The sequence below is a fragment of the Scatophagus argus genome, chromosome 11 (genome assembly GCF_020382885.2).
Source record: "Scatophagus argus isolate fScaArg1 chromosome 11, fScaArg1.pri, whole genome shotgun sequence".
Classification (NCBI taxonomy): domain Eukaryota; kingdom Metazoa; phylum Chordata; class Actinopteri; family Scatophagidae; genus Scatophagus; species Scatophagus argus.
The window spans coordinates 22158669-22177800 of NC_058503.1; the positions used below are offsets into that span (position 1 = coordinate 22158669).

The 19132-nt window shown below is 43.5% G+C and overlaps 2 long non-coding RNA genes across 2 annotated transcripts; one reads left to right on the forward strand and one right to left on the reverse strand.

The window, feature by feature from the left end:
* The first annotated feature begins 7312 nt into the window (after positions 1-7312).
* On the forward strand, positions 7313-10187 carry LOC124067178. Its single transcript, XR_006844702.1, has 3 exons — positions 7313-7346; positions 8693-8793; positions 9768-10187. It is a non-coding gene; the product is annotated as an uncharacterized LOC124067178 (long non-coding RNA).
* Positions 7317-8475, reverse strand: LOC124067177. The gene is made up of 3 exons (XR_006844701.1): positions 7731-8475; positions 7540-7602; positions 7317-7422 (listed from the first exon to the last, which is right to left on the reverse strand). It is a non-coding gene; the product is annotated as an uncharacterized LOC124067177 (long non-coding RNA).
* Positions 10188-19132: the final 8945 nt, after the last annotated feature.

The following is a 19132-nucleotide window of genomic DNA, read 5'->3' on the forward strand; positions in this document are numbered from 1 at the left end:
GCGTTTGTTGTTTCTGAGGATAAGTTTTAATTTAAAAAAGTGGGACTCAACCAGCAGACAGTGAAATGAGACTCTGAGGAGGCTAAAACAAGGGCTTTGCATCACGTCTCTGTTTCCCTGTGCTATTCTAATATTGCATAGGGCACTGGGACCATAATTAATGAGCATGAATCCTCTTTTAGATTCGGCTACATTCTTCACATTGATGCATGGCTGCTGAAACATACAGAAACATTCTTGTGTTCCTGCTCTTGGATGAAAAACGTCTCCTCTCTGCAGGGAAAGGAGGTACAGTTCTAGCTGTCACATACTTCCTCCATCACCCTCTTGGTGAGGATTACTGAGGATTATAATACTGAAGTTTATGAAGAGCACGCCAAAGAAATGTCTTCATAAATTTGGTTATAGGAGGTGGCAGTGATAGGAGTGACTCCAGGCTTCTCTCCCACTCTGCATTCTTTTACACTGAGTCTCCCTGTAGGAAATGGAGTTTGGTGTTCAAGCGGCGGTCAGGTTTCACAGGTTCATGCACACAAACTGATTAGCCTCCTTCTCCCAGTTTCTCCCAAAGAGTGCTCTCCACATCCCACCCTCCGGAGAGAAGAAATCAGTTGTAGCATTTATCCAGCTGTGATTAATAGTCTGAAAAGCAATTTTAATTTGAAAGGTAGAATATTTATCACACTCTGGGGATCTCACTTGAAAATAAATCAGTGTTATCTACTCATGCCTTCCCTGCAGTTTGTTCAGCCTCTTCTCCCCACATGGTGGCAGTGCAGACCACCGAAAGCCTCACTTTGCACCCGGGCTGACTCGTTAAATATCTGCCTTCACCCACTCGTGCCAATCGTCCCTCTGTTCCATCTGGGTTTTATGACCTGATGTGATTCATCGTATGTTCGCCGAGCAAATTAATTCACAGATATCCAATTACAGCTCTCATATTCTCCCTGTCCTTTTTGCAGTGGAGTCTTTAATCCTCATGTGGTAACTCCTGCGCCTTTTTCATTCATCACACATTTAAGAGAATACAGATTTCATGTGAATCAAGTGCCTTATTAAAATGGAAAATTAAACACATGATTGATTTATCCTCTCAGTCTCTCTGTCTCTCTTTCGTGTTTCCTCATTGTTCGTGTGTCTTGTGCATCATTAAATAAGTGTTACACATGTGTTCACCAATTAATTAAATGGCTTCAGCTGAAACATGAATAAAAGAAAGAGCAGTTTGGTGCCACTCAGATTACTTAGCAAATTAACAGCTGGTAGCTGCATTACTTCAGCATTTCATTAATGCGCAGGGAGATGAGAGCAGAGGGAATGGACACCATGGGCAGCTGATGGGGTCCTTAATAGGTGGATGTTTTTAGTAGCCGGCCATTTATATGGCTTTTAGCACAAAAAGACCTCACAAAACCACACTGCGCCAGGGCTTCTAAGAGGCTCTTGTGTGGGAAACAAGACAGTGAGGGATATATAGCAGCAGAAGGGACAGATAAATGATGGAAGGAGCAGAGAGGAGGGGATGAGCAGGATAGGCGGGGGGTAGGGAACGGAGGGAAGGCAGGCCAAGGGTGCTCCCATGACTCCATCACCTCCATCCTTCACTGTGAGCCAGAGGATCAAATGCCAGACCAATCAATCGTCCACCAAACAGACATCTGCAGTGCAGGCCATGATGGCATTTACCTCCCCAGGGCACATATCAATAAAAAAAAAAAAGATATCATACAGAATTGATTGTCCTCAGACAACCTGCCCACCTACACCATCAAACCAGCCTCTCGCCATCATTATCATTTGTTCTTTGGTTTTCTTATTTGCTCTGTCAGTTGCCCTCCAATCCACTGGGTTTTTCTTTTCTGTTGTTTGCCTCTTTGTCTATTGCAGTTATTTTACTGTGATTGATTGATGAACAACAGGCAAAGTTTGTCAGGTTTCTTGCAGCAGCAGCCACCACTGACTTTGTGCCCCATTCAGAAAAATAAATCCCGTCCCGTCTTGAGGTTCAAAGATTTTCCTCTCACAGAAGTGAATCCTGAGAAATCCCGAATGCAGTTGTAAACTCAACTCTTTAATCTCTTTGACGTCAGTGTTAACATTTCCAACACTTGTGTTTTCAGTTATTTTGAGTTTAGGCTCTACGCTAACTCAGGCTCATTCTGTAGTGATTACTGCAGTTAAGAAACGTTTTTTCTGTGATACCAAAATGTCATCCTAAACTGAGCTAAGATCTGATTTCATACTTGGGAAGTTTCTGTCTGGAGGCTCTTTGTGGTCTTTTTGACAAAGCAGCATGGGGAACAAGTCCAGCTGCAATGCTGACCGGCCACCCACAAACGCCCGCACATACACACTGATGATGCTTTAATCTGACACTGAATTATCACAGCGCTTGACCCAAGTGACCTTTTCAGACCCATTAAACAGTTCATTTGCATGTTAACCACCCAGGACTCCCTCAGCCGCCCCCCGCTCGGCCTCCGATACCTCCCGTCGTGATGTGACAGGGGCACAATGGGACGTGCGCCGCCAGAATACCAAAGCCCCCCTTGTTCCTTGCTTTTGTTTGCTCAGGCGGATGGAGTGCAGAGGAGTTTATCAAGTCAAGAGGTCAAACCATCAATACGCCTCATACAAACACACACGGCCGTCACATACACTCACCTCAAGGGCAAAAAGACAACTAGAGATTAACAAGGGCTGTATATTTGTTCTGTCTCCCCATCTGGTTGGGCTGAAAGCTGTTGGGCCCAACACCTGTGGCAACCATCCTCCATGTTCCACTGCTCAAGTGGAGAACTCTACGTCTGAAAGCGAATGCTGTATCATTGTATCATGTATCATGGCCGGACTTGCTGCCTCCTGCGTTTCCACTCTCATTACTCTCTCTGTCTGTGTTAAGTAAACAGAACAATCAGAGGAGCAGCCGCCTTCACTCTTGTGGAAAAAGTAAAAAGGCCACATGAGGTGAATCACCCAGCTGTAACCCGCACATCAATAATATTCACACTGCTCACCAAACTTGAGCTAAGACTGAAAGACTGGCCTCAGTTAGCAACACTGACATTTAATAAGAACTGCAATACAATATAAATCACAAGCCTCTGTGATGTGAGCTGCAGTGTTGAGAGCCGTCCAAGCCGAGGGCTGTGCCGTCTCTTGTTCTTCTTCTGTGTCTCTCTCTAAGCACCTCCCATGAATACAGCATAAATATTTTGGCAGGTGGTTTGGAGGATATTAGAGCACAAGCGCAGAGCACTCGCGGATATCGATTTTGCTTTAGCAGCCAAGAACCATGGATCTACTGGCATCGATATATGGAGGAGAGGAGGTCAAATGAGGAGGAATGACCTTGAGCCAGGAAGCTATGTTGACAAATAAAGCATGGGGAAGGAAATGCAGGGAAACAAAACACTGAAGATGCCAGAGTGCAGAGACTCGGGGGTGGTGCTGTGAGGGCTACAGAAAGATAACAAGGAGAAGAGCATAGATTAAGAATTTGGAGTATTTGATGCTTAAAGGGGTGTGTCTGACACCAAACTATCTGTTCAACTTGGACTTACAGTATTGCAAATATTTATGTGCATCTGTGCAAAGAAGGTGAAATCAGCATCTTTGGGTTGAATCTTTCAAAAAGAAAAGCTTATAAAATGTTGCTAAATATAAAAGAAAGAGTCACACAAGCATCTCCACCGATGTTCCACATGTTCCAGCAGTCAGTGGGAACTTGAAACGTGGACACGTCTCTCCAGAAAGACGTTCACTGCTGTGAAAGAGAGCCTGAGAGAGAGGAATTCAAACCCAGCTTACTTTCTCACCTGAAGTCAACGCGAATGGCAAATTGTCTGTTTTAGAAAGTTACAGAAAGCAAATCACCATGAGCCTGCGTGCCAGGATGAAGATACACACCTTCAACTTTAAAAACTTTAAAATTATCATTTGCAGGAAACGTAGACTCTGGATTAAGTCCCTAAATGTTTTCTCAGCTATCACTTCACGGCTGAACTGTATGAGTGGTCACAGCAGCCAACAGCTTTTACAATCTATGGAGGGCAGCAGTCCTAAAGTTGACTGTAGGATTCAGACAACATAGAGAGAAGTTAAAAACTCTTCATTTGCATCTTCTAGCCACTCGATAATCATACAGACATGGTTGAAAATCAATACAATTTCCCTTTGAAGCTTGAGAGATGTTTTGATTTCTGGCTAAGGATGGGAATCGAGAACCAGTACGGTCTGATCCATAATAATCATATGCTTGAAAGCTTCTCTGTTCTCTTTATCGATGCCGGCATATTTTTCTGACTTGGCAAAACAGAGATGTCAAACTCACGTGGATGTGGGAGAAACGGTCCAAAGCTCCATTTCACAAAGATGACAGCAGGTGTGATGTCTTTAAAATGATAACTTTATGTCAGGGTGGAAACACCAGCCACAAGACGAAACATCTTTCTAAGCAACATGAGATCCAACTCCATGAGTGCCTCTGCTTCCCAAATGAGCAGCAAGTCAGTAACTGATGCTAAATATCCTTGATGCTGAAATCCTGTGTGAGCCATCAACAATCAATCAGTTTCCTCAATGATTGTTGATGGCCCACACAGATTGGCATTTTTATAGGTGAAATCCTACCTGTTCCCATGTGTATTCCTGATGCAGTTTAGTTTAAGTCTGGAGTCTGATTTTACATGCTGCAACAATAAATAACACTTGAAGCAACGAGGGCAAACTTGACCTTTCTCTTTGTGGATCATGTGAAAATGCATCCGAGACCAATTAAAAACCGCGGGGACACCATTCTTTCAGGATAAACACTGCAGCCTTTCTGCTGCTGTTAAAAAAAAACAAAACAAACAAAAAAAGGATAGAAAACCTCATGCTGAGGAATACAACACTGAATCTGCAAAACCTTGAATTTGTTTATTCATCTGATGCATTCATCCATGTGGAAATGAGGTGTTAAAGCACAGCTGTGCTCCTACACGCCAACCCATCAGCACAGTGCTGTGTGAGGTGACCTCTCAGGTCACGTTTCAGGCTTTAGACTGCTCCCTACCTCAACAAGACCATTACCACTGCCAACACCTCACTTGCTCTGTTCTCTATCACCTCTCTTTGTCTGTCACTGACACACACACACACACACACACACACAAACACAAAGAAACTCACAATCCTCCACCCGTCTCATTCTGTCTTTCATTCCACAGAAATGATTTATTTTGTTTCTCCCCTCTCCTCCTCCAGTCTTCAGCCGCCCTCGGGGTCAGCGTCGAGCTCCATCACTCTGTCTGGATTCTTAATCCCCACACTGGAGACGCCTGTGCCAATACAGGAGAATAACAGATTAAAAACCACAGCCCGAGCCCCGAGTATCTCCCCCTTTCTGTCCCTCTGTCTCTGCCTCCCTCCGTCCTCACAACAGATAAGTGGAAAAATAAACTCGGGGAAGCTAAGCCAGAGTTGAGAGGCGAGTCATCGAACCAGGGATGACAGAGAAGCTTCCAGCGCGGTGGTTAATGAAGGTGATGCGGCACAGCAAGGCCCTCTGCGGAGGCTCTCTGAGTTATAACACCGGAGCCTTGGGAGGTGACACGAGTGCAGGCGGGAAGGTTTCCACTTGGCTGCAATTGTCTAAGGAAGATACATGGTTGACCCCAGACAGAAAAAATAAAAGTAGCAGAACATAAAAATAATGAAACCCGAGGATCCGTTTTCACATAACCAAAAGTAATGGCTCTTCCACCTATAGGAGGTCACTGCCAGCTCTGGCTCCAAAGCAAATGGAGGGACGATAGAGTATCATGGCAAATGGAGACAAAAAAATCCAAGGGATTTTATTATAGAGGATCTAAAAATAACAGCAGAGATGGAAAAAAATGGCACTAAAATTTGTTGACTCTGGAGATCTTAAAACAGCATGCCTAACCACTGATCCAAGACCAGTCCTGCTATGAACCCACGCTGCTATTTTGCATGACTTCACAACCCAACCAGTGACCTTAAACCGGGATCTTTAACAAAGCGGTTGCAGTCTTTTCATTCTGAGAGGACATTCTTGTCCTTGTTGTGTGAGAGATGGGCAGAGGAGGGAGGTGAAGCGGGGAGGTGAGAGAAGGGGAGGGGTGGAGCTGCTACAACAGAGATAATGGCTGTGTCAATTTCACACTGCTCTCCTCATAAAAGCTGAGCCAGGAAGCCGAGAGGGAGGGGAATCGCAAGTGCATGTGCACAAGTGTCCGTCCAGGAGAGTCTGCAGACGCCTGATTGCAGGTGTCGCTCCGGTCTTTGTGCACGTGTGCTGACCTCGAGACACCGAACTGAGGTGCATCATTTCCTTTTACAAAAGAATAAAGTCAGATAGGTTTACTGGCACTGTTATTTTAATGATGTAATGTCTTTGGTAAAGAAGAAGAACAAGCATTAGCATTGTTAGCGAGGGTTAGCACGCACATCAGCTGTAACTTCTGGAAAAAGCTCACCTGATTTGACTAACAGACGGTGGGGTTTCATATTAGCTTCAGCAGCCATTCACTGCTGCACCTCCGTCATGTTAGAGAAGAATTTCATCATGAGGAGAAACATTTACAGCAACCAGTTACCCTTTCAGTATGATGATAAGCCACAGAGATTTACTTGCTCATATCACCTTCATTTAGTTCTGATAGCCTTGTGCCTTGTTGTTGTAGTTTTTGTCACCAGGAAGACTGAATTACTTTATCGCTACAACTACTTAAAGCCCAGAAACTCTGAACTGGGCACTTTTAACACTTTTATGGGCGAAACACAATGATTAGAGGTGTTGGGGCAAACTGAGGGAAAAGTCAAGTTGAACTTCTAAAAGATACATGGTGTCTTTCCATAGAGACGCATTTGTTATTTGTGAGTAGTATAAGTATTTGTATGTTGCTTCAAGAAAGAAAGAAGGAAAGAAAGAAGGGAAAATAAACATGAAAGGTTTCTGTGCCTGCCTGTGTCACTGTTCTCTCCTCCACACCTCGGTGACTTTGAGAGGACAGTCGGGTGCAGGGTGGGGTGAGGAGGGATGCAGTGTCCTCCTCCTCCACCCTTCCTCCTCCTCCCTCTGTGTCTCACTCCTTCTGTTCCCTCTGGCCCTATAGAAAATCTCAGGGCCCTGACGACAGGACATCCCTCTCCCATGGCTTCACGGCGGCCGGTATACGTGCTGCTGGCTCATTGTGACTCGCTGGACTGCACAGCCTGCACTCACAATGTGTTTATTGGACACAGCTGCATGTGGCGCTTCGAGTCTGCTGATGGCAGAAGGAGGAGGAGGAGGAGGAGGAGGAGGAGGAGGAGGAGGCGGAGGCCCAGGCCGGACGGTGAGGTCATCTTTATGGGGACAATGAGGTGGAACAGTGGTGGCACATTGGGAGGATGCAGGCTAAAAGTAAAAATCTGTAGAAGCAAAGAGGAGAGAGATGGACAGGTGAGGGAAGGTAAACACAGAACAAGAGTAAAGTCTTCAGGTTCCAGGGGGAGGCACAGTAAAATATTTGCCTTATTCTTGCGCACCTAAATTAATCATTCTGGATGGCGCAATCCAATTACAGCTTGTGGTTCTGCAATGTCAATATTCTGTAAGAAAATATGAAGAGGAGAGTTTCTGGGAGGTAAAATACATAAAGTCCACTTCATAAACGTTGTTATATGAAGGCAAATGGTCAGTGGTACAAAAATGACACACAGTTCAAACTAGAGCCCACCTATTCAATGAGCACGCAAGGAAGGCCTGGAACAGCTTTTCTCTTTTCTCATCGTGGTTCACTCATGTTGCTTCTGTCTTTGACTTCAGGGTGCATTCAGGTGAATCTTGTAAACTCAGAAATCTAAAGGTTGTTTAAAACCATAAAGCTTCTACTTTATTCTACTTTTCCTTTGTTGAAGTCCACAGGCCTACAGCTGTTATGGCAGGTTCACAAGCAGCTCTGTGATCATTTTTAGGTTATCTCATCACTGATCAGTCAGTAAATACAATAAGAAGATACAGTTTGGAACCAGTACTGAATCCCAGACAGCAGTTTTGCTATCGGCTCAAATGTTATAACCCGACACAGAGCCCACAGAGGGGAAACCTGTGTGTTTGCTCTCAGCCTTATATCCCTCTCCATGCAGACATGTGCCTTTGTGTGCCAGCCATCTCTGAGTTAGAAATGTGCCGCCTGTGAGTCGTTCCCCTCGAAGCGACAGCGTGCTGCCTGCCGTCTTGTTAGGGCGGTGATTGATTGAGTTGGCCTGGCAGTCCTGAGCCCCCTGCTCGGTTCATTTGTTATACATTTATAGTTCATAATCCATCTGCTCTCACCTCTTCAAGTTCCATATCATTTTTCATCCTACTTTTTGTATCAGGGGGCCCATTTTTCTATACGGCTGTGATAGATTGTTTAGTGTCTGCTGCCTATAATTGGCCCAGATAGTGGGAAGACTCACATGTGTTCATGATTAGAGTCAGCGAGGAGATCTCTTCATCGTCACTCACAATGGATGTCCAAGTTTCAATAACTGAATCAGTTCATTCGGTCATTCCTCAGCCGGTTTTGGGCCACAGGAATGCGTCATAAAATGGCTTTCATTGAGTATTTCACACGTCGACGGATTATCTATTTAAGCAACCTTCTCTTAAATTTGTTTGAATGCACCGTTTATCCTTTTTGCATGAAACCAGCAGGTGGCAGTAGAGGACCATGCACGAACGAGCCGTGCCTGAGTCATTCTGAGTTTACCATCTGTTGCTCTGCAAGAGTTCCCAGGAGATGCCAGACACGGGAGGTAGACCTAATGCTTGTTACTCTGGCTCATCCCATTTTTTATTATTATTATTTTTTATTATGAACTCCACAGTTCTCAGCCCTGTTTTTCCTGCTTGCTTTTTAAATTACATGAATTGCAGAATCTGGCTGAGGTTTGAAACGCCTTTCCAACCTTTGGGTCAAGAGAAAAATGGGATAAATTTAAGTCCACTTGAAAAAAACAGAGCCTTCATCACACTTAATTGATTATAATGGTAGCTTTGCGTGATTTGGAAATGAAAACCCAAATCAACAGCTGCACTCAAGAAAAGCAAAACCAACTTGCCTGCCAGTGAGTTGTTTTTGGGATTCAGACTTAAAATTTGAACATTTTTTAAAAAATGCATACTTATTCAGTGAGCTCACAGCAACACAAACTACAGGACAGGGTCCAGCCTCACTGTAAATGTATTTCAAATACCACAAGAATTCTCTGTCCTCAGTTTGTGCTTGCCTGCCAAACGCAGTTGTAAAGATCTGGGATTAAAGTTGACCTATTTCCTCAAGAGGGATTTTTCAGATTTGTCAGCAGAGCTGCTTCACCTATGATTAACCTCCGAGTGATAAAAATCCAAGTGCAACTCAGTGTTTTCACTAAAGAATGAGTTCCTATCAAAAGAAAAGAAAAGATCTACTATGTTTCCTTGGATGTTAATTTTCTGCCTCATCTTTGTTACAAGGTTGAATGAATCAGTCACCAAAACAAGAGTCAGTTTGGCTGGTTTGTTTGATATTTATACTGATAAAAATACATCTTATTAGTGTCGCGTACTCACTACACTACTACTCACTACTCACTATTTTGCCTTAAATAAACCTAAAGGTAATGGGAAGAGCTGAGACAGAAAAGATTTTGACATTTGACATCCGAATTGATTTTTTAAAATCTCTTCTGTGCTTCAACATGTCATAATTACTGCTGAAAAACGCTGTCTATTTCTCCCTGAATTCCAGAAATCATTCCAGAAAACGACTCCAGGCTGTGTCGATGACAGAGATCAGGGTTGTATCATGACAGGCTACCACCATGTGCTCCTCTGCTAAATTCTAATGGTTTAATCCTAAACATCCTGCGAGTCATCGTGGCACATGTTAGTGTGCGCAGTCGAGCCTGTAGCTCCTCCCTGGGCTACAGTGCAGAGGATTACACACAGAGACTCTGGTGATGATCAGGCAGAGGTGCTCCAAAAATAACATTGTAATAGTGAGAGCTCTTCCAAGCGTCAGGCGAGAACCCATCCTCGACCTCCTCAGTGGGTGTTGTAATCTGTATGGATGACTGACCTCTATGTGTGTGTGTGTGTGTGTCTGACAGAGAGCTAAACAGTGGAGGGAGAGAATCCTCAGACAAAGTGAGGGAGGTGTATAATGAGAAAGAAGGGGCTGATTTTTCTTGCCGTGCCACCGAGCCTCTGTGGCCCACCCCCCCTTCGTCCTCCATCTTATCAGAGGACAGCGGTGCTCGGGGAGCAGCCGAGGATCCTTTTGGTGGTGCATCCACGGTCAGCCATGTTGGAATAAATCTGTCCTGTATAGCTATAAGTGTCATATGGTGAGCCCTGTGCTGGTACAGTGAACTACAGCTCAGAGAGGAGAAGAGCCTGAAAGTGAGATGAAAAAGGGTGGAAGATCAGGAGTTAAACTGATGGAGGATTGTGCTGTGATCCTGATGATGCTAATCACAGGTCTGTGGCTTAAAGCTTGGGTTGGTAAAGCATTTTATAAAATATTGTTTTTACATCAAATGTTCTGACAAAAAAAAAAAAAGAAAAAGAAAAAGAATTTGTTATCTGTGTCTGAAATAAACCTTCCAATAATTTCAAAGGAAATGGCTCAGTCCTGTTGACATGACATGACAAATCAGGAGAAGGTAATAACCTCAGTGTCTTTTCTGTGAAAGTCTTTATCTTTCTCCAACCAACCAACCAACTAACCTACTGATGCATGGTCAGTGAGTTTGACCAGGTGTGTCCGGTACATCTGAATACATCAGACATCCTGTAGCCACTGCTTCTAACCAGTGTTTACAGGTAACCACGGCAACAGTACTTGTGCTTCATGCTAGATTACAAGTTGTGCCTTTCAACAATCTTCAGAGAACACGCCAGGCGTTGCTTTCATGTGGAAAGAGCGGCAGTGATGGTGCTCGAGAGGGAACAGCAGCAGCATTTTCTTCTGCACTGGATTCTTGTCATGTGAAAGACAAATCTGTATCTCTGCTTCTAATATGGATGTCAAAAATTTGGGATTTTGGATTTGATTTCGATAGTACAGAAACCAGAGCAGCTCTGTAACAGTACGTCAGCTATGTGTGTAAAAACGAAATATACTCTGTCAGAATGGGGAAATCTGGAAATGCTGCAGTCAATGAAGACTTTGACAGTGGATGTTTTCTTTAATGGCTGATTGCATTTGCGCTCAGCAGCTCAAACATACTAAAGTGTACAACTGTTAAATAGTAAACGTGAGTGCTGAAGAAGAAGACCAGACATTGTGATTAGTTACATGCAGTTTAGAAAAAACATCTGCGCTTCAGACACAGTAGGCAGAAACATTGCTAAGCTACAGCCAACCATAATGTTCTTTGTTCGTAAAGACCTCAGTTATGGGAGTAAAATGGATTTTCCCTCGAGCTTTATTGAACAGCAAAGTGCTGGGCCCTGTCACTACTCCACGGCAGACACAGTCCAGGCACACCCTCAAAGCTAGTTTATTTGTTCTGGGCTCATAAATAGTCCAGTTTCATCTTCACCCACGACAGGGTGTTATTCCCTCTATTATTTCATTACGCTACATTTTTGCCCTCATAGTAATACTTAATAGATTTTGCAGATTGACAAGCGGTGAAGCCAAAAAAAGCGCTAAGGAAAAAGACAGATAGAGAGGGAGCCAAAGGTGGAGGGAGAAACTGACAGAGACAGATGTGTGGAGGGTGAAAAAGAGAGGCTGTAGTTGGAGAAATGAAAGAGTGATTGGTTAAATGAAAGGGACTGAGCAGCGGTCCGCTCCAAGCTCTGTGGTTGCGGGTGTCTGTCCAGGCTTAGCAGCCTGCCGATGAGAATGGGCCACAGCCGCTAAGATGTGCCGCTAGCTATGGCTGGCTCGCTCGGCCTCTTTTGGCTTGCTGCTACCCTTCTCCTCTATAAAGGGAGAGTGCTGGCTAACGTCAGTGTGGCCACACTCCTTATAGCCCAGAACAACCCTTGGCTCTTGGGACTGCTTACTCATCCCCATTTGGCACCGTGCATTGCGCAAAAGAGCCTCCAAGCCCTCCACCTCTCACAATCCCAACAAGCTCCAGTGGAAAAAAGCGGCACCCGCAACACTTTCCCATGGTTAAAAGTCTGCCCTCAAAAACACTGAACATGTATCCAAATCTACTTCTCTGTTTTCTCCTCCTCAATTCACCACCGTAGAAGTGCTACAGCCTGAGGGTGATTATGACATTAGTGTGGAAATTATGGTCATGAGAGATAAAACTGAATTAGAACAGTAATGAATTGAGAAGGTTTTTTCTTCCAAGGACATACACAGAAGCTGTGAATTTAGACTCATGATACGTTTGACTGGTGCTCCCACACTTTGGACTGCTAATCATCTCGGGGCCATGCATTTCCAAAGAGCTAAAACTAGCCAAGACCCAATCTAGGCTGACTCTGTTTGGGTTTACAGCATTTTGGACGACATCTTATTATCCTCTAATCTGTTTGGATTTGGTCTGACCATTGTTACACCTCTTTCAGAACGGCTCTCTCTTAAAAAAAAAATAAAATAAAATAAAATAAAAGATATGCACCTCTGGCAAGTTTTTCATGAGTCGGTTTTGAGTTGGACCCAAAATTCTGGACGTCATCATTAGATCCCAGCCTTGTCCTTAAACTCTGCTGGCATATCACCGTAGGTCTCATTTGCTCTGTGAAATAATGGTTTAATTCGAGCTCACGATATTACAGGGCATGTAAAACGACCATGGTGTTGTGTTGTGTTCATGCCCACGCTCATGAGCTCTTTATCTTTACCTTTACCTTTAGACTGAGGGAGGGACCCCATTGCTTTAAAACAAAGGACATTGGCAGTCACTAAGCAGGAGGACGTGGACACACATGGAGCCTCCAGTTCCACCGTAGCCATGTGTGACGCCATGTGAACAAGAGGAAAGATCCCTTCTGTCATTCATCAACTTCCCAGCGGTCTGCCGTTGTCATGACTCCTCCACCACCAACAGGAAGACTTTCTCTTTTGTTCCTTGCGACTATCATGTCACAGTGGTCCATAGCTCTATATGCTGTGGTTTGTCATTAGTCATTCAGTGAGAACGAGTACAAACAAAGGCCTGCCTTTGATCTTTAACTCAACCAGCTTGTATGATCATCGCAGGTTCACATGCGATGATGTCTGCTGAACTGAAAGTCTTTACACAGCAATTCTGGAACTTTATGCCACAGCTCAAGGCTTTGCTGACTCCCTGTTGGCTAATTGTTAGCCATCGTGCTGTGAGGCACAGCCAGTCATGAGTGAATGACAGCTTCTTGACAGCTTCATTAAGACCACAGATGGCGGGGGAAGTGAAGAGAAGCTAGAACAAATGTAACGCTTGCGAAATGTGAGGGAGGCCGCGGGACCTTTTCACAGCTTCTGCGGCTGGCTCACGTCCAAGCAGCCTGTCTGGGCAACCCGTCCCCTCTATCTGAAATCTGGCTTCAGCTGAGCTCATGGAGCCCCTGCAGGTGAGATCCGATGTCGCGTTGCTAACTTCTCTGCTGTTGGTGGGTGAGGTCCAACTGCTCCCCCCAACAGACGAGAGACAGGTGTGAAGAGTGGACATGCTGCTACACTAAGTAAAATCCCATCAACTCTGTGCCATATAATAATCAGTCTTGTACTTGCTGTAGGACAATATTTTGACAAATTAATGGGAACATGGATTTGACCACAAGCCTACATGTTCCATCTGGTGTTTTTAAAGACATATGCTTTCAATAGAATATCTCTGTCATTCAGTCATTAACTATCGATTCCCATGTTAGTGAAAGCTAAGCTGAGGTTTATATGAAAACTAACCACAAAGGAGGAATTAAATTGATAAATATAGAACATAATCAGGTCAAAAAGGGAACCCACAGCGCATCTGGCAACAAAATAACGTATGCTGGAAGAACTGTTGGAGGAATCCAGTTCTCGTTGGACACACATTTATTAGCTGTAAATTGATGTCTGTGTTCAATGATTTATGAGGGCGTCACAATGAAACTGAGAGCCAACTGACTTTAGGATGACTTTAGAAAAGGGAAATGACCTCTGAGGCCTCATTCATTATCTGTCTAGCCAAACAGTCAGGACAAACTACGAGGATATAACCAACCATTTGCTAACTGACCATTCATTCCCCGAGCAGCTGAAACCAGCAGGAGCAGCAGGCCCGTTGAGGCCCGTGTCCTGCAGTGCTGATTCTTCTCATCTCAAGAGTTTGGAGATTCTGTCTCTTTATTGCCTTTCCAAAACCAAAAATAACAATAATGAAAAAAATGTTTTTCCAAGAAATAGCTTATCATTAGCTTACCATAAAGCCCCATTCAAGACTGTCAACTAATATACTGATATTTAATACGTATAGGCTAATGTTTACCACGCTACTACCTTAGCTCAACATGTTAGCTTGCTAACATTACAGCTAACAATTTCCTTTTTATTAAATTAGTTTTTGTTTTTTTTTTTTAGTTATTAAATTAAAAGTTTTAATCATTGGTTTTTCAATTGCTCACTGATATTTATTTCATGAACTTTTATTAACCGTGATTTTTTTATTCTTATTTTGTTCCAAACGGTGGAGCTAGATGAAGAATTATGGTGTGACCAAAATGATTACAATTCAACGGACAAAAAGAATTTCTGTTGCATATTTAGTGGCCGTCCCTCCAACAGACCTCATGATGGCATGAGATGAAAGGTCAGACTGAGGTCAGTAGGATTTGTTCTGTATGGAACAACATTTCATGGCATTGTTGGTTGTACAAATAATATTTTATTTATTTCTGATCTATAGTAAGCATCTGATTCACATTACGTATGAATGCATGAAAGTCATGTAGTCTAAGCCATGTATCACATGTATGTAGCAAGTGAAAGCACATTTAGTAACCTTTTGTGGGTTTTTATTCTCATGGAAGTCAGACAGAGTCATTAAAAACAGAGATGTTAGCTATTTATACACAGCTGATTAAAATCTCCTAGCAACCATCATCTCAGCCAGTGAAATTTACAGTCACTGTCTAAAAACGAGAAGCCTGCTTTGTGTCTTAAGTAAAGTTATCACCAAGTTCTAACATAAATCTACCAATGATATCTTCGTGAACTGCATACCAGACTGGAAAGCTCAACGGGCTTTAGCTTCAGTATCAGCGCAGGGTCAGTTATAATTGGAGAAAAAAATACATAGCAGGGGCTGGAACAGTGGAAAGGAGAAATATGCATCTGTGCGCTCTGTAGATGAGCAGAATAAAGGAGTGGACTCAGATAAAGACACAAAGTCAGATGGATCGAGTCTGAAAAATCCTTAAGTCAAATTAACTTGAAACCACAGAGCAACAAAGACGGAGTTGTGCAGGTGGAGCAGCAGACAGGATTTAACATGTTCATTCTGCCTTACAAGAAACAAGATGAAAGAAACCCTGAACACAAGTGAATGTAGTTCAGACATCACACACGCACACTTTAGCAAAGGAATGACTAATGCCTGTAGAGGAGTGTGTGCCTCAGTGTTTTCAGATACAGACACACACACACACGCAAAAAGGCCCTGGAGAGGCTTATCAAACATAGAGTGGGATGAATAAACTCATGTGGTGAAGCAGTCAAACTGAGAGGAAAGTCTCAGGGGGCCAGTAGATAGAGTTGCCATAGGATCTGTCCAGAGTCTCTGCTGCCACCTACACAGCATATGGTGCAGCCTGATAACGAATAAGGCCCAAACGAATGAGACCGGCGCATGTTAACAAGGGAAAGTGACCCGACATGCTAATTAGCGTGTCCAGCAGCTGCAGCAGGTGAATCAACAGGCTTTCAGCACGATTGTTCTGACATTTAACTCTAAATAATGTGGGTAAAGTTATCTCTTTATCCTCCTTATGGCCATCAGAAACGAATGTGTAGACGCATGTTCTTTTTCATAACTGTTTGCTGGTCAGTATTTTTGTCTGCTATGTGTGGTGGTGCAAGGGAAATGTGGTGACCCTGGAACGGGCCGGGGCCAGAGGCTTGTCCACTGAGTGTCTCATAAAAAGCTAACCGCAGTGAGCCTTACAGCTGGACTCGCCTTGAATCGACACTTGGCCAGCAACCATTAGCGGTTAAAATGAGTCGTGGTGTAGATACCCGACTGTGCAAGCTCTCCACTCTCTCGTATATTTTAGATCTGCTCCCACATTACGTGGATGGAAAAAGTGAAGTAAAGTAAAGTAAAATCGATCTAAAATACTCAATTTTGTTTATTAGATTTTACAGGGGATAATGATGTCTGCCTGCGAAAGGCTGTCTAGTTTCTGCATTTCTGTTTATTTTCAAAAACCGAGCACCCAATAATACTGAAGTAAAAGGGTTAGTAATTTATTCTGGAAATAGTTTTGTTATGTTTCTGGAAAATCTCTCATCCTCCTCTCAGACTGCCACCGATAACTCAAACGCTCAGAGAACAATACTAAACACGCTAGCTTGACAGCTGTAACTGATAACATATAAGTTCATAGTTTTCCTTCTTGATCCTGTTGGGTGTTTTCTTAGAAGTGAGACAGGAGGGAGTTGCGGTTTTGATATTCTAACTAAGGTTTTAGAAAATGTGTGCATAAAAAAATCAAAAGGTTGCAGAAATTAAGTGAAATGAAGGACCTCAAACGCCACACCTGCATGGGGCCACTGATGAGCTGTCCCTATTACCCAATTACCAGCTGAAGCTTTAAGTAGCCCGACGACAGCTTTGCAACAGAAAGAGGAGAGAAAATGAATAGCGGCAGTCGAGTCTTACTAAAACACGAGACCTTTCACTCGTAACAGATGTTGACTTTCAACCGCTTCTGTTTCTGTAACTCACTCGACGTGCTGCCACTTTCTGTGCGTGACAGAAAATCTGCTGCATACACAGAAATGTGAAGCATTCTGGATGTCCTTGTGCATTTCCTGATGCATTTCCTCATTTCACAGTCGACCCACCACACCGTCCTTCGCACACAACCTCGGACACCAGCTATCATCCACCCTCCTCTTCCTCCCTCTCCTCCTCCTCCTCCTCCTTCCCCTCCCTACCTGCAGGACCTGAGCTCATTGTTTTTGCCCTGCTGATTAACCTTTCCCCGCCCCAAGGAATGTCTCACATTGGGTTCTGGATGAATACGGGCTGTGCCGGCACCAAAACGTGCCCAGCTTTTCCTAATGAGTTCCAGCGGCTCGGGGCTCTGGGCGAGTTATCCTGCTGTGATTGGCACCTGCTTAGGAGGACAGTGTGGTGGTGAAATGGGATGAAAGCAGAGTTTAGCTGAGGGAACACTGAGTCCATCCTAAAGCAATCAACAGTTAGAGAGCCAGGTCTTATTTGACTGACTGAGATTACGGCAAAGCTTGATGTTACAAATGTTTCATTATTTAAAGCTGCTTGATGTACCAAAGCACAGGAGTGGTACTGGAGGCAGCCATTTGTAGTTTCCAGCAATGCATATGTACCAGTTTGCCCACACACAATAACAGAGAGGCTGATGAAGTTCTGTATTTATCTCACTTTCTTCAAATCCCATGAAAACACATCAAGCAACAATGACAAAAACCTTCTCCCTCTGTGTCCGTGAGCTCCTCCCTCGTCCCAAAACCCATCAGTGTTCCTTCACTGACATGAACAAGTTTCACTCAATCTCACACACACACACACACACACACACACATACACCATCCATGTGTTTTAATCCTGTCTGAGTAATGTTCAGTAAAAAACTACAGTGCCCAGCTGTTTATCAGAATTTGCTGACATGTGTTGGCTCAGTGTTGGAAGTCACTGTTCAGTAAGAAGGAACAAGTTGGAATTGAATGAAACAAACATGGGCAGGTGAATCAGGAGTTCTTAACCTTTTGTAACTTAAGGCCAACTTCTGATTGCTAAAAATGATCATAACATAAAACAACATAAAATGGAGGAAAGTTAACTGGGCTGTAAATATGTACGTTGCCCTTGTCAGCTGTAATGTTCTGCTCAGCCCCGGTGAGACTCCCCCCTCGAGGAAATAATGCAGTGAAGTCGTGGTGTGAAGGCTGAGGGATTGTCGTCATTTTTATTTTGTGTCACTGCGTCCGAGGGACAGTGGAAAAACACATTTATCTTTCATGTTTTTGAGCGCATTTAGGTTGCACTGGTTTGCAGGTTGCACTGCCTCAGCAGAACACTACAGGGCGCTCTGAAGTCCAGGCTGTGGTATTATTAGTTTTTCATTATTAGTATTTTTACTGTTGTTTGTTTTTGGTCTTTTTCATGGCGTTTGTACACACAGTAACACAAGACATTTAGACACACATAATATTACTTAACATAACACTGAAAATGCATTTTGGATATTTTACAAAATGGTCTTAGCTGAGATGACGGCAGAAAGATGAGGCTGAAAAACATTAAAATCAGCCAGACACGACAAAAAAAATAAGGAAAAAACTAACAAAATAAATGCAGCTGTCATAAGAATAAGGGAACAGGTCTAAGTATATCAACATCCTCAAAAATAAATGCATGAAATAAATAAATAAAATCACATAAACACTGACAGGTAGTTCGTCCTGCCACCACATCATGAGGAATCATTTTAAAAGCCTCATTTGGGATAATAAAAAGGCACAAAATACGTAGGTGATATGAGGAAAAGCTTTCCAGGTGAGTGTAAGTGTAGCCGGTGAGAGCGAGCCAACATTAGCACACGGAGCACAATGATGAGTACTGGCAGTGCTTTCAGTAATAAGCCTCAGAGCATCACGGTAAACAAGCTCTGAAGAGGACTGACTCTCGCGAATGCCATCAGCATTATCATAAATCAATAAAAAATGTAGCAGAGCTTTTCTGTGCTTCAAAAGAAAAAAATACATTTTTTAGTTATTGATTACAAACTCCAGATATTTGTGCACAGATACTCTCAGTGCCCTGAAGGTCGACAACAGGACAGTCAGATGGTTTTGTTATGACCCTCTTTGGCCTGTTCATTCCACTTCCTGATGATGTGACAAATGTTCTTTGCTATCAAACGCCTGAGCTACCTTCAGACATCAGCACTTGTGTGTGACACCCAGCTGAATCATTA